Raw genomic sequence first — 25,812 nt, forward strand, 5'->3', positions numbered from 1 at the left:
TATGTAGGTAGAGGCAAGTAATGAGATTTAATCAGAATTAAGGTTCATTATTTTGCCTTTCTCAAGACTGCTGCTTGAATTCTGTCTTCTGAGTAAAAGATTTCAATACTTTCTCTGGGTTAACACTTTGTTAAGATCACATACATTTGGCATTTATGAATTTGCTACAGCTTCCTTGATACCCTAGGAGAGATTAATCAAGCCTTAATTGACATGATTTTCTCATAGCAAACTTGAATCACACTAGTCATTATTTTTCATTAGTGTGATACAAAAAACCTTGTAACAAATGGAAGTAGAAGCGTAATTCCTCACAGTAGATAAGAGGAAAGTACCTTGTTCTGCATATGTCCTTTACTAATAATGTGTTGAAAGCTCATATATAGCTTCTACTGTTAGGAACATGATAGGGCTATAGAAATGATACAGCTTATGAAACCTGAAGTTTTCTTATGATGCATGATTTGTCTAAGGCTGTAATTCAGTGTTAGGAATTTTCAATGCTTAAATAAATGTACCAATAATCAAGATGCCTGGTATACAAAGGACCTATGATGCAGTTAAAATTAGAAGGCATGTGCTAATGGAAAATCACAACAGAGCTATAAATTTAATGGTAAAATTAGTTAACCATGGATAGAAAAATGTAGGTATTAGAAAAAAAGAAAAAAAAGTATTATAGAAGTCTGAGAAGGGCATCAATCTAATTTGCATTGGAAAATTTTTCACAATGAGAACAACCAGGCATTGGAATAGTCTCCACAGGGAAGTGATGGACTCGACTTTTCAGATTTGCCTGGACAGAGTGCTGTGACGTCTAGTCTAGGTCATTCTTTCCTAGAAAGGTTGGATCCTTGAGGTCTCTTCCAAACTGGTATTCTATGATTCTGCAATTCACCAGATTGTCTATGAAGATGTGATGGAGACTGCCAGTAGCATCACTAAACTCAAGATAAGAAACATTCACTGACATCCCCTTACCTCCTGAGGCAATCATCTCATTGTGGATGGCTATGAGGCTGGTTATATCTGATTTCCCCTTGTTGAATACTCCTAATTGCCCTTCTGTCCCTCATATATTTGGAAATGGTTTCCAGAAAGGTTGTCTCCATCACCTTATGAGGTAGTGAAGTGAGGCTGTCCTGTAATTCTGTTGATCCTCCATCTTGCCCTTCTTGAACACCCCATCAAACAGCAAGTAGCTCAGTTAGAAAGGAATTCTAGTTTGTATTGCAGAGCCCAAATTCCCTGGGCACCTGTAAGTTGTAGGCATACACTTAGTGTATCCCTAGTGACAGAAAATTGTTAAGATCTCTAAAATAAATGTAAACCTCAATGGTATACTTAAAAGAAGCTCTACTAGCCAAAGAAGTGGCTTTTGCCAGTCTGAAGAGGGTGTCTGTGTATCAGCTGCTGATTGTAGACAGTCACTCAGAGAAATTGTATTGAATGCAGGTGCACAGGGGCTGGTGGTGGGGTCTTCAGGAGCAACCTCTGTGAGGCTTCAACCAACGCATGACAGGGCACAGCTAAGCCCCACAGATGAGGTGATGGTCTCTGGGGTGACATACTTGTGAAAGAGCAAAGCACCACACAGGCAGAGGAAGAGGGAAAAAGGAGGGCAAGAAACAGCCCTGCAGACACCTAATTCAGTGAAGAAGGAGGGGCAGGAGGTGCTTCAGGCACCAGAGCAAAGATTCCCCTGCAGCTCCTGGGAGAGACCATGGTGATGCAAGCATTTCCCCTGCAGCCCATGGAAGAGCATGGAGACCATGCTATCCATGGACAGCACCACAGCAGAGCAGGTGGACGTGCCCTGAAGGAATTGCAGCCTATGAAGATATCACGCTGGAGCAGGTTTACCCTGAAAGACTTGGAAAGCGGAAAAGTATGAGAAGGAAGAAACAACAGAAAGGAGCTGTTATGGGCTGATCACATCCCCCACTCCCCATCGGCCTGTACAACCTGGGGTTGAGAGAGGGGCGTAGAAGAGTTGGGAATGAAGGAGTAAAATTGAACCAAAGAAAAGTGGGGAGAGGTAAGGTGCCTTAGTTGTTTTTGTTTCTCACCATCCTGCTATATTTTTAATTGGCAATAAGTAAAATTCATTTTTTTCATGCTGAATGTTTTGCCCATGGTGCTAATTAGTAAGTGATCTTCCTGTCTTTATTTTGACCCATGAGCTTTCCATCTTATTTTCTCCTTCCATCCCGTTGAGGGAGAATGAGAGTGGCTGCACGGGGGTCTCTCTGATGGCCAAAGCAAACCCATCACAGTCCTTTGTCTTCCTGCAAGGTGCAGATGGAAACAAAGTTGCCCACAGAGCAGTCACAGCAGGGAGAAGCTTGTAGGCAAAATTACTTATTCCTTATACTTTCTATAAAATTCCCACATATCTAATTATGCAAGATGAGAAGAAAACCTATTTATGTTACAGTTATATTGATTGGAAGAATTCATGACAATAAATTATTCCAGAGAAAAATATTATATGTTCCTTAATTAGATGTCTTTGAAAAATGGGTATTTCAGTGCTGATACTAAGCAGTGACTTGAGGAAATATTTTACTTACGAGCCTGCAATGTGAGAATTGGCCTAAAAAGATGCACCTGATTTTGTTATGGAAAATATTAGAAGGCACAGGGGAAAAAAGTAGAAATATGACTATTTTATAAAAAGGGAAATACACATGCAATTGCACAACTAAATGCAGCAGATCCAGTGTGATTCTGGCTACACTGCAGTAAGCAATAGTTTTCCCTTTAGTGAGAATTTCATTTCTTATAGTTGTCAAGGAACTATAATAACTGTAATTGGAACTAAAATAGTGCACATAAATTCCTTATTTAGGTTTACTGCTTTTCAGTAGGATATGCCAGACTCCATATGTTTAAATTTCCAAATTAATTTTCACGCATGAAATTATCATATTCTGACTAAACCTGAAGTATGCAATTGAATCAGTTAATACATTTTATAGCAAAAAAAAAAAAAAAAAAAAAAAAAAAAAAAATTATCCAGTCTGATATTAAGTGTAATAAAATCAGAATTTCATCCAGTCATTCTTGTGTTATATCAGGTTTCTTGTTCATATCTTGCTCAAAAATGCAACGTATTGTTTTAGTTTCTTAAAATTTTGACAGAGATTGGTCCAATTGCTTGTTGTTTGTATAATATATTGTAAAATATACAATGCATTGGAGAAAATTCTGTTTGAGAACATATAGATAAACAAACACGAAAGATTTTGGTATCAGTAATGCTTTATGTTATAATAAGTCTGAAAGTTTTTGTGTTTTCTCAAGTGCCCTTTCTTTTTATGTTAGGAAATTATTTGAGGGTTCACATAGTTAATAGGAGTCATGGCATTTTTCTATTTTTACACAGGAAGTTTTAATATGAAAACACTGAGAAACTTCTTCCACCCAGGCTTTCCTGCTGGAAGGAGGGACATGGCAGTTTGTAAGTTTTCCAACATATATACAATATATATTCCAGGCATGTGATCTTGGCAAAAGGCAGAATAATGGACAAAGCCTTACCAAATCTGGATATATGGGACTATTTACCTTAGACCTAATGTTAATTCTAGTTAAGTTTTATTACTTTCAGTAGGCTGGGGTTTTTTGCTATCTTTTCATAGTGTTTTTTCATTTGCAAATGAGTAATATGACCTATGTATGTCTGTGAGATACCTCCTTGTAATGCATAACTGATCTTTTTATGTCTTTATATGTCTTTGTTCTATCCATTTTCCTTGTTTTCTGTCTCCTACCTCACAACTGCAACCTTTAAAAATGTGCTGTTTGGCCTAGTAGCAGACAGCTTCAGATTCACACTGAAAACCAAGACATCTAGCTTAAGCCACTACCTCTGATAGAGGCCAAGAGTGGTTGCATAGGAAATAGTATTCCTAAGTATGTCCTCCCACAAACATTTTTTATAGAAACTTCATGAGACTAAGCTATATCCACACCATCATTTTTAATACTTAGATGAATGTTTCTTCCAAAATTACAGCTAATTACTTTTGAACCTGTTTTTATATCTTTATTTTCCAGAATTTGCTGTGGCGTTTGTTGAGTTAGCGTTGTGAGAAAATAAGTTTTTTTAAGACTTCAAAGGGATCATCTGTGATCACTTCAGCTACTTTTAAGTATTCATTGGTGGTTTCCCACTTAAGGAGTGGCTCTGAAATGCTTAAAAGCCCATAGGCATGGTCCTGACAGACAGGAAAGAAGTTTCAGCAAATGTCTATTAACCTCAGTCATTATCTCCCTTCTAATTCCTCTTATGGATTTATACTTAAGAGGAATTATTAGAGAGCCAATAGAAACTCACCCATCTAAACCCCTTTGGACTTTTAAATTGTATAATGAGCATTTTCATTTCCCAGCTTGAGACACGGTGTGGTATCTCTTCACATTCCTCCATTGCGGCCCTTCACCCTTGTCAGAAATGAATGGATGAAATGATATCTTCTGTCTTTCTAGCTTCTAAAGGCATTGTTCAACTCATCTCATTAGCATTTGTGCAGTGGCTGATCAGGACTACTACAAGGAACTTGAAATACTAATACAAATCTCACTGAAGTTAATGAAAAGATTTCCGTTGACTCCACTGGGTGCCACATGGCTCTCAAGCTTCAGAAAGGCAAAGACCTGACAGCCTTCTTAAGAACATTTCCTTTCATATGTTTATCATGTGCTAGAGGCTTTTGTTCCCAGGCTAGAATGTTGGACATCTACTCTTCAATGCTACCTTTGAAAATGTTGTGTGAGTATAAATAATGACATACTGGAAAGGCTGCTTAGCTAACAATACTGAAAATATAAAACTGCTGAGACATCAGTGCAAAACAGAGTGTGTAGCTTATCTATTGTATCATTTTATTGCAGAAGCCAGACTGTTAAGGGTGCAATATCTTTCCAAGCTGTTAAATTGTATTATTTCTCAGATAGAATACTATAAACACAGAATCAGTGATCATAGTGACAACACAGCTGATATTGTAGTATATACGTTAATGCTGTAGCTGATGCCAAAGCCATAAATTTACGCTGATGTTTAGTTGGAAGAAGAAGAAACAGCTCACCCTGAAATTCATAATGCCTCTGAATGAGGAAGTAGTAAGGAGGTAAAAGGTATAAGGAAGAACAGTTTCACAGTAATTTTCTTACTTGTCCTATCTTGTCTCAGTTGAACCATCTGCTAGGTTTGGGTGTCTTTAGCTCCACAGTAGGAGAAGCCCATATTTAGCATGTAACCCCAGCCCAGAGTCCAACACAGAACTCACAGTGCTGGTGTTTGACCTTCAGGAAGTTTCTAAGTGAGGAGGGGAAAAGATCCATTAATATGTTACATAGAAGCCTGGCGCAAAAGTGCCTGGTAAACGTTACAACTAGGTTTAGAGGCATGTGTGCACCTTTACAATATGAATAACTGATTCTCTGCCTTTCCCAGCATTCTGAGCATCCTACTTCAATTTCCTGGTAGAATATCCTCATTGCTAGGCCACAGGTAAGGCTGAGAAGATGTGAGAATAGAACCGTAACCATACTTCCTGAAGAAGTTGTGCCACTGGTTGTACAAAAAAAGCAAGCATCTGTAATGTGAGAGACAGTAAAGATATGTGAGCGGACACATCTACTGCCTGAAGATAAGGTCTCTCTGCTTGGAGGAGGAAGTCTTGATAACTTCCTGTTTTGCCTACTAGGACTCTAGTTTGAAATCTTAAAAAAAACCCTGCTTTTGACCTTTGTTGAGAAATAGATCAAAAGAGGAGTCCAAAGCTATTTAAAACTGCAAATGGAGAGAAACCTCCCCAGGGAAAAAGTGTTCTGCCAGCATCTGCTGGCAAGTAAAGATAGCTGCCAGAGTAAGCTAATCCTCATTTGAAATGAAGTTATGTAAGGATTTGACGCATTGCTAGCATTCCAATACATTTTGATGCTTGAGATTTTATTTGGAATTGAAGAGCTGTGTTGAGCGATCTCAGTTCAACGTACGTGGGTGACCACATAACCATGCTGCGGCCTATGACAGGATCAAGTTTAAAATGAGTAGAACTAAGAAAATGTGAAGGAGACACTGATTTCTTTTCTTTGGCATGTTAAGAATTTTGTCAGGACCTCCAGATTTTTCTGCAAGAGGTGAAACCTTGCTGGGATTGCTGGAAAATGTGGACAGAGGAGAAGGATCATAAGTGCAGCAGAAAGACAAGCGGTGATGATGGTAACATCATGACTGGGGCAAGAGATAGACCCTTCCAGGTGATTAGGTTTTTTGCCCATTCAAACTTAAGAAAGCCTTATAGGTTGTTTTTTTGGTGGTGGTTTTTTTGTGGTTTTTTTTGGAGGGGGTTTTTTGTTTTTCGGGGGGGGGGGGGGGGTGTTTGTTTGTTTAATTGTTATTATTTTGCAAGTGGGGAAATTACTGAGTAACCAGAGAGTGTTGTTTACTTTATCAAGTTTCTCCAGGGTGCTTCTGGGCTAAGAACTCTCCAGAAATTCTAACTCCAAATGATCAGAGGACAACATGCATCACTGCATTAACATAAAGGACAGGAAATAAGACTGAGAAAAGATTTTTTGAACAGTTGTAGGAGAAAGAGAAGATATCAACTTGGCTTGAGAGAAGGAAAGGTAAAGTCAATTTCAGGAAGAAGAAAGATGTTACCAATTTCACTGTCTTTAATAGCAGTTATGTGATTCATGCTTGATCCAGAGTGATTTTTATCTACTCAGCAGGTAGTTAGGGGGAAAATGAGAAATGAGTGCTTTGAGAAGGGAATTGTCATTATACAGTGAGTTTTCCTACGTCTGCCTTTCAATTTTGAAATCATGCTGACATGAACAACTAATTCATTATAGAACTAACTAATGGACTTGCAATGGCAAAATTATTTTTTGTTGTTGTTTATTTTATAATGTTATGTATAATTTTCAAAACCTTAGTCTGAAACTTCAAAGTAAAGGAATAATGACAAGTGTTATTCCTATAACTCGAGTATGAAAAAAATCTGAAAAGCATTCAAAAATACTTGAGCATTGGAAAACTAAGATAATTCTTTTCACTAAAGCATTAAGTGGAAAATTAACTCTTTCTATAAGCGTTTCTGCTCTTGTAACAATGCAACTGCCATTATCAGTTGTAGTTGTGAAGGTATTTGGAATTTGAAATCTATGGCATTCTTTCATGGATTATGACATTCAGAAATATATTTTATTTTATCAGTGCTACTATGTATGAAAATGTGAGTAGCAGAACCCTTGTGTGGCCAGGCAGTGATAGCCTAGCAATCAAAATGGCAGAGTAAAGGAATACCTGATGGGAAGCAAAGCCTGTGGATCTCAATTTGTAAGTTAGAAATACTGAAAAAAACTATTTTATCTTTTAATTGTTTAACCTAATTCTATCAATCACATTTTGTGAAGTAAAATGTATTTCCTAAACCTTTTTTTTTTTTTTTTTTTAAGATTTCCTGAAGTAATTAAATATCTTGTTTGTACCAGCTTCAGTTTCAACATGCAGTTTCAAACACTTTTTTTTTCAACTACAGAGCACTTTTCATCTAATCGTTGGATTCCTTTATAATGTAAAAACTTAAGCAATTAAAAATTGTGCCACAAAGACCAGGTGATCAGAATATTTCAATGAAAATAAACATCTAGTATATTTTCAAAGAACTCAGCCCTAGTTACTTATCAAAATCTTGAGTTTCATTCTTGCAAAAGTTAATTATTAGTTTTCTGGTTTTCAGTGTGCGTTTTCCTGTTATAAAAAAACCCCAAAACCCAAAGCAGAACAAAACCCCTCAAAATCACAATTATAATTAAAAATCTATATCAGGGGATCTTATCAAACGGAAGGAATGAAGACGAGGGAGGTAGACTGTTCTCACTGGTGCCTGCTGACAGCACAAAAGGCAATGAGCACAAACTGAAACACAGATGCAGCTGTTCAAACATAAAAAAAATAGACATAGTCCTGAGTTACCTACACTTGTTGATACTACTTTGAGCTGGTTGTTGAACTAGACAGTCTCCACAGGTCCCTTCCAGTGTTATCCATTCTGTAATTCAGTGATTCGAATTCTGCCCTGAGTATTTTTATCCTTTTTGGCATATGATTAAAAAACAAAATTAGAGCGTTAAAAGTAAATGGTATGCCCTATTGATTGACAGAATACCATTATTCTTGAAACAACAATTCTCTGGAAAAAATGATCCTCTATACTCTCCTCAGTCTATCAAACTAATGGTATGCTTAAGGGTTTTATAGATTTATGAGATTTGGATAAAAGGTCATATAAAACACAGAATGTTATTATGCATATTAACACATAAGAAAGTCAGCTACTCTCAGTAGATCTTTGTAGATTACTACTGAAATTTGAGAAGTAGCTACAGAATTAATTACGTAATGCTGCCCACATGATTCTATTTTCATGTGGAGAAACTGGTGCAGATGTGTTGTAGGTGTATACAATCTCTTTTAGCAGTGCGCCTAATTTTATTGAGAATGTTTAGCTTTATTAAACAATAGATATAATTTTGTTCATTTATCTCAGTGTCATGGTTTAAACCCAGCCACTCAGCTTGTTCTCACTCCCTCCCTTCCCCACCCCGCTCCTGGAGGGATGGGGAAATAAATCGAAAGAATGTAACTCCCATGGGTTGAGATAAGAACAGTTTAGTAACTAAAGTATAACACAAATCACTACTGCTACCACCTATAATAATAATGATAAAGTAAATAACAAAGGAAGAGAATACAATACGTCACGACACACTGACCCATACCTCACCCCCACCCAGCAGCGATCCAGCCTTTCCGGGTAACTCTCAGTTACATCCCGGGCATGACGTGCTGTGGTATGGAATACCTCTTTGGCTAGTTTGGGTCAGGTGTCCTGCTCTGCTTCCTCCCGGCTTCCCCTCCTCCCTGGCAGAGCATGAGGCTCAGAAAGTCCTTGGTCAGACTAAACGTTTGAGCAGTAACTAAAAACATCGGTGTTATCAGCGGTGATCCCAGGCCGAAAGTCAAAACCACAGCGCTGTACCAGCTACTAAGAAGGATTAAAAATGACTGCTACTGCTGAACCCAGGACACTCAGATAACTTGTGGGCACAACTTTGAACATATCTTTTTCATCGTCTTCTATAATAAAACCATTTCTTTCAATTTCTTCAATTTGTTCACAAGTAGGTAGTCCCTAATTTAAGATATTTAGATGTTTATTTCATGGTCTTTTGAAATCCTTTTCATTAATTGCAAATGAATATCTCCCTAGATAGATGGTCACACATTCTGGCTATGTTCTGGGCATTTGTGCATAGTCTAGAGTGGTGCAGTGCTATAATTTAGGACAGCTCTTTCCCTACATCTCTAATTTGGCACCATATTCCAGAGAACGTTTCTGATGCATGGTACTGATATTCAGACAGCAAGATATTAAGCAGCAAGACCTTTGTTGGCTCCTTATTAGAAGCTAGTATTTTTTTTTGAGAATTAAAGACCATTCTGAAGTCCATATAAAGGGAAAAAGATACATAGTCTGGGGGACAGGCTGTTAGGTATGCTCACCAATAAGGCAGCTCATTATCAGCAATGAGTAGTTGGACTACATAACGAAGTACATAATGTCAGGATGTCTTCACCTTGAACCTATGTGTAGAGTTGCTCTTTGCAGCTGTTATGTCAGGAGGCAGTCTGGGGATGCACTAGTAGAATCAATTAAGATATTCACAGTGGTGCTCAGATACATCTTGTATGAGACAAGCTGGGAATTTGAGGCTTTTTGGTGATCCCAAGACATCTAGAAAAGTTCCGAAATTTGGTGATGTGATGGTCATAGCCTCTTCTGTTCAGTCAGCTCTCAAATCTGTGTGCAAGGATATTGTGCATTGACAAGAAACAATAGCATGCCTTATCTACTTTTCTCCATCCTCTTCTGACCTGGACTTGCCCACCTTGGTCTCATCCATCCTGTCTCCATTCCAGGTCTTGCTGTCTTTTTGTATCTGTGCCACTCTAATAACCACATGTACTGTTATTGCTGTGTTCTCACCTCTATCTGATATTGTGTATTCATAATTTGCTAGTTTCTCTAGCTTCTATGTGTCCAATGGTGTGATATGCAGATCTGGAGTTCTCAAAAAACCCCTGGTCATGTTTGTTCTTTTCCCCTTTTTCTCCTACAGTCTTAGCTCAACCTCTCACAAGTCGCATGGCCGTGTCAAGCCAGTTCTGGAAGCTGAAATATTTCAATTTTATAATTATTATTATTTATATTATCAATGACATAATATTGTGCAGTAGCTGGAATAAATGTCAGACAAAATCTCAACACAGTCCATATGGAAGTAATTTCTTGGAAAATTTAAACCACTGCTTTATCCTTTCTGATTTGAGGTTTTCTGAGATGCAAAACCTGAATATTTAACAGAGGTTTAAAGAAACTTTTGCCATTATTACCTTCTTTATACACCAAGGGCTGGAAATAAAGTTTTTATATATCTGAGCTGGAAACAAGATAGTAGTTAAAATATTGAAGGGCCAAAGTAAGTGAATAGGCAAGGCCAAAATATTGTAGTAGCATGATCAGTTGTAGTAGGATAAAAATAGCTGAGTCTTTTCTCCCAAACTTCTCTTAGTCTGAGTCTTTGTGATGTTACAGAAGAGGAAGTTCCTAAGAAACTAATCAATCTAACAATATTGGATTCCTGTGGCATTCAAAGTAAGGTAAAATTAATGTAAATTGATCACTGTAGAATCCCTTCCTTTTCTGTAGCTATCTTTAAGAAAATTTATGTAAAGGGAAGCTTCTTTACAAGCACTTTTGACTCTCCTGGAGTACGAGGGCATAGCATATAATGTGAGGAGAAAAGGTCTCATGGTGCTGTAAGTATGTGTGTCCTTCCATGCTGTAGTTCAAAATGGCTTGTCTTAGAAGATTTTTTAAACAATAGTCAGACACGAACATTTCTTTCTCTCCATCCTGTATGATATGCAAAAAGGGCAGAGCAGGCACTAGTTTAAGGTTTAAATGGTAACTGTCAGATGTTGACCAGTCCATAACATTAATAAGATATATTTTCCTAGCTGTACATTTTTAATGTGGTAGGTTTTTAATGAGAATATAAATTCTATATGCACATGAAACCTGGTCTCATTACAGTGCCTTAAATACTGAAACTCATACAGATGTGTATCTCTTAACTACCGAATGAATTTTTTCTACCACTTTACGTTGCCCAACATGATCTTTTATATGCATCATACATGAAGGAAGAACAAGCCTGTCAGTCATGCAGTATCTCATGCATGATCAGAAGTTAATCTGGGATTTCCTAGTGTATTCTTGATCTGTTCTCCAAAAAGCATTCATTTTAATTTACCAGCCTGCTTAAACAGGAAGATGCTTATGAAGATTAAACTTTTATGTTAAAGGAATGATTTAATAAGATAAATATATAAAGCTATATGCAAGTCTTAAATTTCATCACTATTCCTGTGAGGTGATAAAAACATCAGGCTCTTGTTGCTTGATGAATGAATTTGAGCTGTGTTTTCTGTGATACCGAAAGAGAACTCACACACTATTCATGAGAATCAGAGTAACACAGCTTAGCTGATATCTTATTTTAACAACATTCGTGTCTACTAAAATGCAACTACTCTGTGTTTTTAATTTACTGTGTGTGAAACTGCTTTGCAAGTCTCCCTAACAAGACAACCACCAAAAACATTCAAAAAGGAGCAAAAATTCCATGTTTCAGTCAAAAGAAACATGATCAAGTTTCAGGATAAGAGAATGATTTTAACTCGGGTAAATGCTTAATCTAGTACCCGCTCCTTTGCATATGGCTTTTGTTTTGTTTTGGGTTTCGGAGTTCCTTATGTGCGTATCATGTATAAAAAATATTTTCATTAATGATATTAAACATGAACCTATAATTAAACAGCCTATGTTTGTATGGGTATCTAAGTTAGATTTCAGTACTGCTAAGCCAATTAAAAATTATATTGCTTGAAGCATTTGAGTGCTCTCAATAGATCATGTTATATCACACCCCTGAACTCTATGCAAATTAAGAAGAAAGACAAGGACAGGAAATGGAGATTGTGAATGTCAGCATGAAGGTGCTATACATGGTACGTATATATTTGAACACTAACCTTGTTAAGGATATTGTGGACTCTTGGAATTTCTTTGTGGAAAAGATTTGTGCTTGTTCATATTTGGCTAGATCTCAAGTTGCACTGTATATAATTTAATCAATCACTTTCCAACATTAAAGACATGAGCCTATATCACTTGAAAACAAAATTTGTTGACTTCAGGTCCCTAGGTCTATGATTTTGAGAAAAGGATCAAGAGTTCATATTTTTTCCCAACTCAGTATATCTAAGTACATATTTCAACAGAACACTTTGAAGGGAATTTAATTTGTATAATTTGCTGGTTTAATTTAGAAAAAAAAAAACAATAGGAAATAAAATAGGAGTTGTTCTGGAGATTGCAGGAGATAAGGTCAAAAAATTCAGGGCCAATTTGCTGTAATTTGGAGAATAAAGGGGTGGGAGTTACTATGTAATAAATCTAACTGAGTGTGAGAGAACAAAACTTATTTTAAGTTTTTGTTTCAGAGTTCTGAAAATTAATCCTCATCCTCATTTAGCAGACACTCATGTAATAATATAAAGCCTCTTAGTCCTTGGGGAAATGCCATGGACGATGCTTCCTGTTACATCAGAGGTTGAGCTGTCTGTACACTGAAATCAATATAGCTAAGAGGATGAGTTGGTATATTCCCCTTTTCAGCTGTGATTCATCATTGCAAGTCATTTTGCTTTCAAAGATTTTTTTTTTCCTAGTTTTACTGTCCTGAGCAACCAAAAATACATGCTTTAGGAGAACAGCATTTTATCAGATTATTGCTCCATTGAGAAATCAAGACCTGTTTACGTATTTTGTTTTGAAAAAGGTCTACAAAAATTTCAGAAAAAATATAGACAATCAGGATATGTCCCCATTTATTCTTTTTTTCAATCACTGCTAACAATGTTATCAGAGAATTCACAATGTAGCAGAGAAATTTACAGAAATAATGGCCAAAGGATGAATATGAGAGGGAGGCAGAGATAAAAGCTTGCAATAAAACCAGTGGGATTGATCTCATCTAATTTTGGACATGTAAGAACTAGGCTTCCGAGCTAATCTGTAATCAGAGGAGACAAAACATCTCCTCACGGTGGGTGGGGGGGTTAAACTTGATAATTAGTGATAATTAGTGATCAACATATCCTCTCCAGGTGACACCACCAGGTATCTATTTTATAATGACCTGTACTACTATTTTTATTTCTACTGATTCTGTTAAATGTCCATTGACTATAATGAAAGTTTGACAAACAGCGTACCTGCAGACATCTATGTGTAAACACCTGCTTGGTTGTCTTAAATTCTGAATTTAATTCCTGTAAGGTTGAGTAGCAGGTAGAGAGAATAACTGCAGAGACTTCCATTGTCAACAGATCTGTTGTGTGCTGCCATCTACACACTCCATTCATTGTAAATGTGAGAAAATGGTATTAGCTTAAGTTTCAGCAAAAGAAGTTTAATCTAATGGACTTTAAACACGTTTGAGATGGGCTAGTGACTGCACACAGGGTTGGGTACCTCAGTTCAATAGATTTACTCCAATCTATCAAGCCATGTTAATTCAAACTGGCTTCAAGCAATAACGCTGAGTTAGTGCTGTTTTTTCACTCATCAGTCCCCTGATTCAAGTGCCTAAACCAGAACAGGTCCTCCCTGAGTGGGAAGAGAGAGAAACATGTCCATTTAAGTTCATTCTCCTTGTTGCCAGGAGGAAATGCAAAGCTCTTCTACTTTACATTATGTAATTGCTAATTACTGAGCATAAAGGAAGGAGGAAAAGGGAAAACTGATTCATTATCCCAGTGATTAGACAATTTATCTGAATTATGAGAGAATTTATTTTCATCCTTGTTTCACTGTTCTGGTAATTTATTTAAAGAAACATTAATTAAAAGAAATGTAGGTGCCCAAACAGTTTAATCAACTAAGTAAGACAGAGCTTTTGAGGTTCTATTATTTGAATATATGTGCCTAAATTTGAACTAATATGTAGTGCATAGTCTTAGAGACTGGTAAATCTGCAAAGTACAGCACAGGATAGTATCACTGCTCAGATAGGCTTTTTTCTGTTAACCTTTGACAGGCTTTGAATATCAAAGCAGCAGAGAACAGCATATCAAGCTCACTGGAAATACAGTTTTAAGAAAAGGCTGAAATTTCAAAACACAGCATGGAGGAAAATAACCCAATACTTTGTTCCAGAAGCGTCAGAATAGCCGTCTTGAAATGTATCCTATATGTATCAAAATGGCAATTGTTAAATAGATTATATATATTTAATATATAGGTATATACATATTCCATTTTCAATTATAGAAATGTTTAGATTATATAAATGCAAAAAATAGAGAATGAAATGCAATTGTAGATATTAAATTATTACATTTAATGTCAACATCAGAAGCATTATGCCATCCAGAAGGATGTTAACAGACTTGAGAGGTGGGCCCATGTTGACCTCGTGAAGTTCAAGAAAGCCAAGGGCAAGATCCTGCACCTGATCTGGGGCAATCACTGGTACCACTACAGACTGCATGGTGAGTGGATTGAGAAAAGCCCAATGAAGAAGGACTTGAGGATTTTGTTCAGCATCTTTGTCGGTGACATGGACAGTGGGATTGAGTGCGTTCTCAGCAAGTTTGCCAATGACACCAAGCTGTGTGGTTCGGTTGATACGCTGGAGGGAAGGGATGCCATCCAGAGGGACCTCGACACGCTTGTGAGGTGGGCTGATGCCAACCTGATGAAGTTTAACCATGACAAGTGCAAGGTCCTACACCTGGGTTGGAGCAATCCCAGGCACAGCTACAGGCTGGGCAAAGAAGAGATTCAGAGCAGCCCTGCCCTGTGGAGAAGGACTTGGGGGTGTTGGTCGATGAGAAAATGAACATGAGCAGGCAGTGTGTGCTTGCAGCCCAGAAAGCCAACTGTATCCTGGGCTGCATCAAAAGGAGCATGGCCAGCAGGTCGAAGGAGGTGATCTTGCCCCTCTGCTCTCATGAGACCTCACTTGGAGTATTGTGTGCAGTTCTGGTGTCCTCAACATAAAAAGGACATGGAACTGTTGGAACAAGTCCAGAGGAGGGCCACAAGGATGATCAGGGGAGTGGAGCACCTCCCGTATGAAGATAGGCTGAGAAAGTTGGAGCTGTTCAGCCTGGAGAGAGAAGGCTGCGTGGAGACCTCATAGCAGCCTTTCAGTATCTGAAGGGGGCGTATAAGGATGGTGGGGATGGACTCTTCATCAGGGACTGTAGTGACAGGACAGGGGGTAACAGTTTCAAACTTAAACAGGGGAAGTTTAGATTGGATCTAAGGAAGAAGTTCTTTACTGTAAGGGTGGTGAGGCACTGGAATGCGTTTCCCAGGGAGGTTGTGAATGCTCCATCCCTGGCAGTGTTCAAGGCCAAGTTGGATGAGGCCTTGGATGACATGGTTTAGTGTGAGGTGTCCCTGCCCATGGTAGGGGGGTTGGAACTAGATGATCTCAAGGTCCTTTCCAACCCTAACTATTCTATGATTCTATGATTCTGGTGTTTTTTACTCAAGAATAGAGTTACAAGTACGTGGACTGGATTTATAACAGCAAATAAACAAAAATGGTGCTTGCATTGCATGATCTGCTCATGTTCTGTTTTCAGAAAATTCATTTTCCAAAGTTAGGAAAGAGATTTGAATGTGTAAGAATAATTGAGAAAAGTTCAGGTACTTTGTGCATGCACTACTAGAGATCTTTCTAAAGTGCAAATGTCTATCATACTCTGCCTTTTATTTTCTTTTTTTTTTTAATACAGAAAAAGGTTAATTTATAAATAATGTTAGACAAATATGTCTAAAAAATCATCTGAACATACAGAAAACATTAATTTACCAGGCTCTGTATGTATGTTAAAAAGATGCAAAGGATCCATGTGCTTTAAAAGAGAATTAGATTCATCGAGCTTCTCTTAACTCTCATTACATAGATGAAAATGGAGAACTACATCTTCTTGCTAGCTCTCAAATCCAATACCTTTTTAACTAAAAATTACAATTTTTTTTTTTTAAATTATTACTTATAGAAAAAGAAATGATTGGTAGGCTTCGATGTAGCATGCAGTCTGAATGTATGGGTGCTATGAATACCTGGGTACCAAAACCCAAATGCATGGGAACAATTGAAAAGAACTGATCCATTGTATCAGTAAGAAAAGAAATTAATTTCATCCTGAGAAGAAAGCATCCCTTCAAGAAAGCATCTCTTGGTTTTTCATACAGATTATACAGATAACTAAGCTGTCCTTATTACCACCTCTGGGCTCCCTCCAGTGCTATGTTAGGTTCAATAGTGTATATTTTTGGATGCGCATCTTATGGTTTACATGACAGAAGCCAAGTTGAAAAATTTATGTGCAAGACAGTGAGGTTCTGAATTCAGTTGAAAGACATTCCCAAAGGGAACATAGGCATCAAAGTCTAGTGAAGTGATTTCTGAAGTAGTAAAGCTCACATCTAGTACTTACACAATTAAGGACCTGTTAAGGCTTAAACTTTTACCATTTATTGTCTGAGATACCTCATGTTCTGCTATTATCACCATCCCAAGATTCCACCTTTTGAGTTGACTTAAAACTGGATGCCACTGGCCTTTTTGGCTGCCTGGGCACACTTCCAGCTCATGCTCAATGTCTGTCAATAAGCACCTCCAGGTTCTTTTCCTTTAGGCTCCTTTCCAGCCACTCTTCCCCAACCCTGTAGCATTGACTGCGGTTGTTGTGACCCAAGTGCAGGACCCAGCACTAGCCTTGTTAACCTCATACATAGCTGGATTGTCTCTCCTTCAGTATCTGTATCACAGAGTCATAGAATGGTTAGGATTGGAAAGGACCTTGAGGTCATCTAGCTTCAACCCCTCTGCCATGGTCAGGCATGGTCCCCTAGACCATGTAACCCAAGGTTCTGTCCAACCTGGCCTTGGACACTGCCAGGGATGGAACATTTACCATTTATCCTCTTCATGAAGATCTTTATTGTTGCTCAGGAGTCTGAATAGAACATAGTGCAAAATCCAAGCCATCAAATAAGTAATTTTAACTTTTACCAATAAACAGGTTTCAAAATTTAGTTCCTTTGTGTAGACAACTTCACTGACCCTCTAACAGGCAAGTAAAAGTTTGATTCATTGGTACTTTAGTGAGGTTATACGGCTTAGGATTTTTTTACAAATAATTTTAGCATTAGAGACAAAAAGTGTGAGTAAATAATTTATTTAACTATGTATTCATTCATGTAACTCTGCATTTGTTGTTAGAAGCAACATCTTTGATAGTTTTGATGTTTCAAGGCACACTAGCAAATAAGTTGATGCATCATTTAGAATAATTTTTGTGGAATATTTAAAAAACTGGGTAAACACCTACAATGATTTCGTATTTAATAATATAATCATGGAAATTTTATCTTACCTGAATGTAGGGCTGAAATTCAGTTGCATAAGCATTTGCTGCTATACGAGATACTTGGAGCATTCTGTTTGGTTTCCAGCTGTTGCTGCAGGTAGATGTGGGTCTCTTAACTTCTGTGTCATCTCTGTTGGCTCCATGAGGATGCCTCAGATAATCTTCAGTACCTCTCTATAGACACCTGAGTCATTCCTGAAATACCTGAAAGCTATCCTTCTAAATCTAGTATAATTATCATTTTTATAGTTAGCAGAGAGAAAAATATGCTTGCAAAGAGTGACTCAGGTAACTAACTCATCTTGGACACCTATTTTATGATGCTATGAATCATTTGATGAAGATGCCTCTTATACTCCATTGCATGTAAAGGGAATGACTGAGACTTAGACATCTAACTTTTTAGACATGGTTGTTAGGTGAAGTGAATCTTTTCTGTATTCACAATTAACACTATAACTTAGCATCATAGTTTAAATTGACTTCTATTTTCAGTCTAAGACCCTCCCAAGATAAGCTTCATTTTTCAACTATTTTTAATTGTTGAATCAATCCTAGACTTAAAACTCAGGGGAAAAAAACCCAAACAAGGATAAATTCTGAGAAAGGAAAATTATTTTGTAAATGAAAAAATGAAAAGGAAACACTGAAAGTAAAATTTATTTGTACAGAAATTGTTTGAGTTTTTACTCCTAAATTTTATAACTCTAGAAGAGAATTTTTATTTCGTCTAAAATCTTAGTGCCTCCATGTTTGATACTGTGATGTCAACAAGAGATTCTGAAAAAAGCATGGACAATGCATGCCTACACTCTGACAATGAAAGTCTGTATAGGAATATAAGGTCATGCTTTCACAGCAGACTGTGGAAGAATTAGCTCAAATTCAAATATAAAGCCTTCACACTGTTTCTGACCTATGCTGTAATGAGTTACCCAAGGAAAGGCAAAAGGAAGACTTGATTTTTGTATGTATCTACATAAAGAACAGGAATCTGCTAATAGAAACCTCTATGTATCTAGCAGGCAAAGTTATAAAAAAATCTATAAATTTATAAAATTTATAAAAATATAAAGGTTAAAACCTGAGGTAAGTAAAATTTGGATTATGATTTAAAGCATGAGTAAGTTATGTACTAAAAAACTTCAGGTAAAGAAAACATGAAAATTCGAGAAAACCTGGTGGCCACTGATATGCAAGATATCAGCACAGAGAACCACAGTGGCATTGTCAGTCTTCTATAGCCAGAAATTTTGAAATGACTGAAACAGAAAAAGAATCAAACAGGGCCATTGCTGATCCATAGCAGGCATTGCTTTTTCTCTGTGGTACTCACTTGCTCATGATCAAAGATTTATTCCCAATTACAAGAGTTAGGAATCTAAAAGAAAACTTTATCTTAGTACTTCTTCAAACCTCTCTGAAGAGTATAATTGTCATACTTGCTACTGTGGTATATTAAAATGATGATGTTGTCTCCTAAAGTTTCTTGTTGATGAAAAGCAACTCTTGTTCAAAGCTGAATGAGCCAGAATTTTAAATGATCGTTAGATTCTGGTACACTTGATGTCTCAAGCAGCTCATGCTAGTTTAAAGTAGGATCCTTCCTGTTATGGATTCCTTCCTTGCTTGCTTGCTAGCAGAAGTTTCCTCTACTTTACATTTCCCTGCTTCTGTCTCCTGCCTTTTATTTTTATATTGTCTTGACAATACCTAGAACAAAATGAAGCCCCTTCAGAGCCTGAGTGTTAAAAACCTTTAGCTTTTTACATGACCACGCACTCCATCCCTGGTGCAGCTAGAAGAGGCCATGTGGCTTCTATGGCCTCATGAGTCCATGTGGCTTTGTTGTAGCAAGTTAAACTGCTAGGCTGATGGAAAGACTTCATTAGTAGGAATGATTTGTGGGAAACTTTCTGGAAATTCAGCTTTAAATTTTTTGCTATTATGTTCACTGCTTACCTGGAACATGCTTTGTCTGAAAAATGCCATAAAGATGCATAAAGATGTGTAATTCTTTCTTTATTTGCTTCATAATGTCTACTTACTTAGGTCAATGCATACTAGACCTAACTGTTGGTAATATTTTTTAGATGTATGCTTTTCAGGTAAAGATGGTTTTGGACACTACAAATAGAGATTGCATGTCAGAGGATTGTAGTAATACAGCCACCCTAAAGGACAATTGAGAAACAACCACAAAACCCACAGAAGTCTTATTTACCCAGCAGATTTATTGAGAGAAAGCACTAAGCAGTAATTTGTTAGCACATGAGAATGGACCTTGTCAAACTTGTCTTGAATAAAAAGTACTTTATGGTATTATATGGACAACCATATGTTTTTATCAACTAAGTTCGAACACAGATTATTTTCCAAACTTCTGTCACTTTAAGTAGGAAAAAGAGATAACATGAATCACAAAATCACTCCTTTGATATTAGGAGTGAGACTATGTTTGGAAGCTATGCAAAGCTAAAGTAATAACAAGTCTTCATTAACACTAGGCAATAGCAGATTACTTTATGAAGGCTAGCACATGAGGCATGTGCTCTGTTAGCAAGTCTCAACGATGTTTTCTGAAAGCAAAGGATTAGTAAGGGTCAGAAATCTAGTTCCAGTCAAGAATGTAAGTAGGTTAATTTAGTATTCAGGTTTTTTTCAGTATTTGCAGTGCAAGCAAAATATTGCTGTTACAAATTAATTCTCCAGATACTTCTGAAAAAAAAAGGAACTGAAAACCGGTACTATTCTATACTGATTCTATGATTCATAAGGTTTCTTACTAATGAGATTTTATTGATCCTTGTCTACATCATTAATAAATTGAACAGTATTGGTCCCATTATGGAACACTGCATACTGTTGTCCATTTGGACATTGAATCATTGTCTGCAAGTCTTCATATGTGGCCAATTCCTTATCCACCAAATAGTTTGCCCATCAAATCCATCTCTCCTATTAGAGAAAAGTTTTTGTGTGGAACCATGCCAAGGGCCTTATAGAAGTCCAGGTAAATGTCATCAATTGTCTTTAGATGACCCTACTCTGAGCGGGAGGTTGGGCTAGGCTATACGATAATAGAATAATAGAATAGTTAGGGTTGGAAAGGACCTTAAGATCATCTAGTTCCAACAACTCTGCCGTGGTCAGGAACACCTCACACTAAACCATGTCACCCAAGGCCTCATCCAACCTGGCCTTGAACACCGCCAGGGATGCAGCATTCACAACTTCTCCAGGCAAGGCATTCCAGTGCCTCACCACCCTAACAGTAAAGAACTTCTTCCTTAGATCCAATCTAAACTTCCCCTGTTTAAGTTTGTACCTGTTACCCCTTGTCCTGTCACTACAGTCCCTGATGAAGAGTCCATCCCCACCATCCTTATAAGCCCCCTTCAGATACTGAAAGGCTGCTATGAGGTCTCCATGCAGCCTTCTCTTCTCCAGGCTAAACAGCCCCAACTTTCTCAGCCTGTCTTCATACAGGAGGTGCTATAGTCCCCTGATCATCCTTGTGGCCCTCCTCTGGACTTGTTCCAACTTTTCCATGTCCTTTTTATGTTGAGGACACCAGAACTGCACACAATACTCCAAGTGAGGTCTCATGAGAGCAGAGTAGATGGGCAGGATCACCTCCTTTGAACTGCTGGTCACACTCCATTTGATGCAGCCCAGGATACAGTTGGCTTTCTGGGCTGCGAGCGCACACTGCCTGCTCATGTTCATTTTCTCATCGACCAACACCCCCAAGTCCTTCTCCACAGGGCAGGGCTGCTCTGAATCTCTTCTCTGCCCAACCTGTAGCTGTGCCTGGGATTGCTCCAACCCAGGTGTAGGACCTTGCACTTGTCGTGGTTAAACTTCATCAGGTTGGCATCAGCCCACCTCACAAGCGTGTCGAGGTCCCTCTGGATGGCATCCCTTCCCTCCGGCGTATCAACCGAACCACACAGCTTGGTGTCATTGGCAAACTTGCTGAGAACGCACTCAATCCCACTGTCCATGTCACCGACAAAGATGTTGAACAAGACCGGTCCCAACACCGATCCCTGAGGGACACTGCTCGATACTGGTCTCCAGCCAGACATTAAGCCATTGACCACAACTCTTTGCGTGCGGCCATCCAGCCAGTTCTTTATCCACCAAGTGGTCTACCCATCAAATTGATGTCTCTGCAATTTAGAGACAAGGATGTCGTGTGGGACAGTGTCAAAGGCTTTGCACAAGTCCAGATAGATGACATCAACTGCTCTACTCATGTCCATCAGTTCCGTAGCCCCATCATAGAAGGCCATCAAATTGGTCAGGCAGGATTTCCCCTTAGTGAAGCCATGCTGGCTGTCACCAACCACCTTCTTGTTTTTCATGTGCCTTAGCATGTCTTCCAGGAGAATCTGCTCCAAGATTTTGCCAGGCTCAGAAGTGAGACTGACTGGTCTGTAATTCCCTGGGTCATCCATTTTCCCCTTCTTGAAAATGGGGGTTTTATTTCCCTTTTTTCAGTCATCGGGAACTTCACTTGACTGACATGATTTGTCAAATATGATGGCCAGTGGCTTAGCAGCTTCATTTGCCAGCTCCTTCAGGACCCACGGATGGATTTCATCAGTTCCCATGGACTTGTGTACATTCAGGTTCTTAAGACGGTCTCGAACCAGATCCTCTCCTGCAGCGGGCCCAAGGTCTTCATTCTCACAGTCCCTGCGTCCGCCTTCCAAGACTTGGGTAGTGTGGTCAGAGCCTTTGCCAGTGAAGACTGAGGCAAAGAAGTCATTAAGAACCTCAGCCTTCTCCAATTCCAGGGTAGCCAGTTCTCCTGATAGTTTCTGGAGAGCACCCACATTGTCCCAAGTCTGTCTTTTATTTGCAATGTACCTATAGAATCCCTTCCTGTTATCTTTAACATCTGTAGCCAAGTTGAATTCTAACTGGGCCTTAGCCTTCCTCATCTGGTCCCTAGCTTCCTGGACAACATCCCTTTATTCTTCCCGGGCCATCTCCAGAGGTGGATTCAAGCTTAATACTTCTGTAATTTTGTGACTCTATGGTCATAGTTTTGGAAAGTGACAAATTAAAGGGGAGTATTATTTCAGTGGTGTCTCTCTTTTTGTCCAGGGTAAAATTGTAAAAATGAATAAACATACATGTATGTCATCCACAAAGTTCTTTGAGTACTGTAAATATTTTTATTGATTACTATTTGTAGTAGACTACAGAATATATTAATAAAAAAATACTTAGTTGTTCCAACTTCAAATGATTTGATGCAGCCTGATTAAAGAACTGAAAATATGTGACTTGCTCCCATGTAGTGAGAATTAAAGTTATTTGGTTAGGGTCTTTATCAGCAATGATGCTGTGAATTGGAAAGGCCTAAATGTATATTCTTACCACCTGCCAAATTGATTATCATCACCCATAAGCCGTTATAGAAAAATGGATGTGGTAAATCAGGCAAGATTAGTGTGAGAAGTCTTGTAGTTATTGTATTTTGTTAGGCTTGCTCCAACACAGGGAGCTTTCATTCTTCAACATGTAGAGAACCCTTTGGATTGAGTTTTGAGATTATAAGGAGAAACCTTGACAACTGAATTTGAGTTATGAATTTTCCAACCAGCTACCTTTTTTCATTAGTGTTTGATTTTCAGGAAGTGGTCGCCTACAATTTGATGTGAACATTAGACATAACTGTCAAAGAATTATCTCTTTTAATAATCATAACCAGAGCTGTTATGATTATTTAATGATTATCTCTGCTAGCAAAATGGGGTGCTTTTATTCAGCACTTTGTCCAATAAAATGAAAATCCTACCCTAAATGTTACTGTTACATTTTCCCAGCATTGGATTTCCAAGTAACACATGTGGGTAGTATCCAGTATAAAACATAAACTTAACAAACATGGAGAGTGAATAAAATTTTATATTATAATTTTATTGACCATAAAAAGAAGCATTAAGAGAAGAAATATAAACATGTACAAACAGAATAGCAAAACCATAGTACTCCTTCAGCAGTGCAATATACATCTTTCCAACAGGACTTTCAAGCAGACCCTTAGAACTTTTTAAAGTGTAGTGCTACTGGGACTAATAGGCCCAGATTTATGTCTCCTAATTTTAGCTGTTTAACTGAGGAGCTTTGCAGTTCAATGAAGAGAGGAAATGACAGGTATTTCCAGAAGGTAATTCACTCATATCTGTTCTCTCAGATAGATTGAATTACTGAGGACACCCATTTCTTTTCATCATTGAGAGTGAAAGTCCTGGGTGATTACATAACTTTGCTATCTTAGCTGAGTATCTAAATTTGAAGAATCTAATGTGCTCCCAAATCTGGCTTAGCTGTGGAGCTGAATTTTCACTGGAACTAAATTAGTTCCTCAAATTCTACTAGTGAATGGTCAGAAACTAATGCAATTGGTGTGGATTTTTACCTGCATCCATCTTTGGGATGCCAGTATCAGTGAGTCTAGAGGAGTCACAACCCCTGACATTGCTCCTGCCAAACTGATCTAAGAAAAGAGCAAGGGAAGCCTTAAAAGGGGCAAATCAGTTTACGTTCTTTCCAGTGTCTAGAAGTACAGTGCTTTCTCCCAAGGCCTGATGTAGCTCCACTCTGTCTCTATTTTCTGCACTGAGAAAAATGCCACAATCTTTCTTGTTGCTGAAGATAGGCAGGAAATATTTTTTCTTGCTGGAAATATAAAAATTTAAAAAAAAAAATTGCTCATGAATGACAACTAAATCTTCAAATTTTCGTTTAATGTTTATTCAAGGAAAATCAGTATCCTGTCAGTTGAAAAGTCTTTTTCTTTTCTTCCTCTAATCTTTAAACATGTAGTTTTGGTTTGCACTTTAAAAAGACCACTGCTCTAATTTGCTTACATTTAAAATCCAGAAGCAATATCAGAGAAGATATATCTTTATTCATGGCAAATTCAAAGGTGTAGGAAAAAAAAAAATCCAAAGAAGAAAATGATTATAATTGCTTTCCTTGTGAACATTTTTTTGCTTTGACCACACACAATTTATAATGAAAAAATGTTTTCTTGATAAATTCTTCACTTGGTTTGACTGGTCCTCCCTCCCTTTTGGTTTCCTGTCTTTACAAAATTCTGTCCTTAAGGAAGTGAATCTCTGCAGGAATTATATTGAACCTGCTAACTATGCTGATCTCTAGATTTTACTATTGACTTGTTCAGCACAAAGATGAGGCCTATTGTTGTTCTGCATGTACCCTGATATTGCCACTACTGTCAGTATGGTAAGTTTTAACTGCACAGCAATTCATAAGAAGAATAAAGAACAGAAAAGATTAGCTCAATTGCATTTCAGAATTTGCTAGTGCATCATTTGAATGATTCAGTTCTTGTGTTGTTTTTAAGCTTATTTTCCAGAAGGCATTCAGCAATTCACTGGTTGAAAGCTAGCTCTTGCATAAAATTTCATAAATTTCATGTGCTTGATCTCCAGCTGTTTCAACAATCCTAAATCACTACCCACTCTTGCAAATTTAGACCAGACTTTCACATTTTTAATTCTGTGTCGTGGTTTAAGTGCAGTCAGTAACTCAGACCCACGCAGCCCGCTCGCTCACTTCCCCACTTCCTCCCCACCCCGCTCCCGGAGGGACGGGGAGGAGAATCAAAAGAATGTAACTCCCACGGGTTGAGATAAGAACAGTTTAATAACTAAGGTATAACACAAATCACTACTGCTGCCACCAATAATAATAATGATAAGGGAAATAACAAGGGAAGAGAATACAATACCATCCGCCGATACCCAGCCCGACCAAGCAGTGAACCAGCCTTTCCGGGTAACTCTCAGTTTACATCCTGGGCATGATGTGCTGTGGTATGGAATACCTCTTTGGCTAGTTTGGGTCAGGTGTCCTGTCTTTGCTTTCTCCCGGCTTCCTCTCCTCCCTGGCAGAGCATGAGACTCAGAAAGTCCTTGGTCATACTAAACATTTGAGCAGTAACTAAAAACATCGGTGTTATCAGCGCTGTTCCCAGGCTGAAAGTCAAAACCACAGCGCTGCACCAGCTACTAAGGAGGAGAAAAAATGACTGCTACTGCTGAACCAGGACATTCTGTAACTTGTTGGTAAAGACAGGTGAGAGCTTGAGGAGTGTGTGATCAGCTGAATAACCAAGAATGTCAATCAACAACAGCAAGATTTGCGATCTCTTTAGT

This window comes from Psittacula echo, assembly GCF_963264785.1.
Source record: "Psittacula echo genome assembly, chromosome: 4".
Taxonomy (NCBI): Eukaryota; Metazoa; Chordata; class Aves; order Psittaciformes; family Psittacidae; genus Psittacula; species Psittacula echo.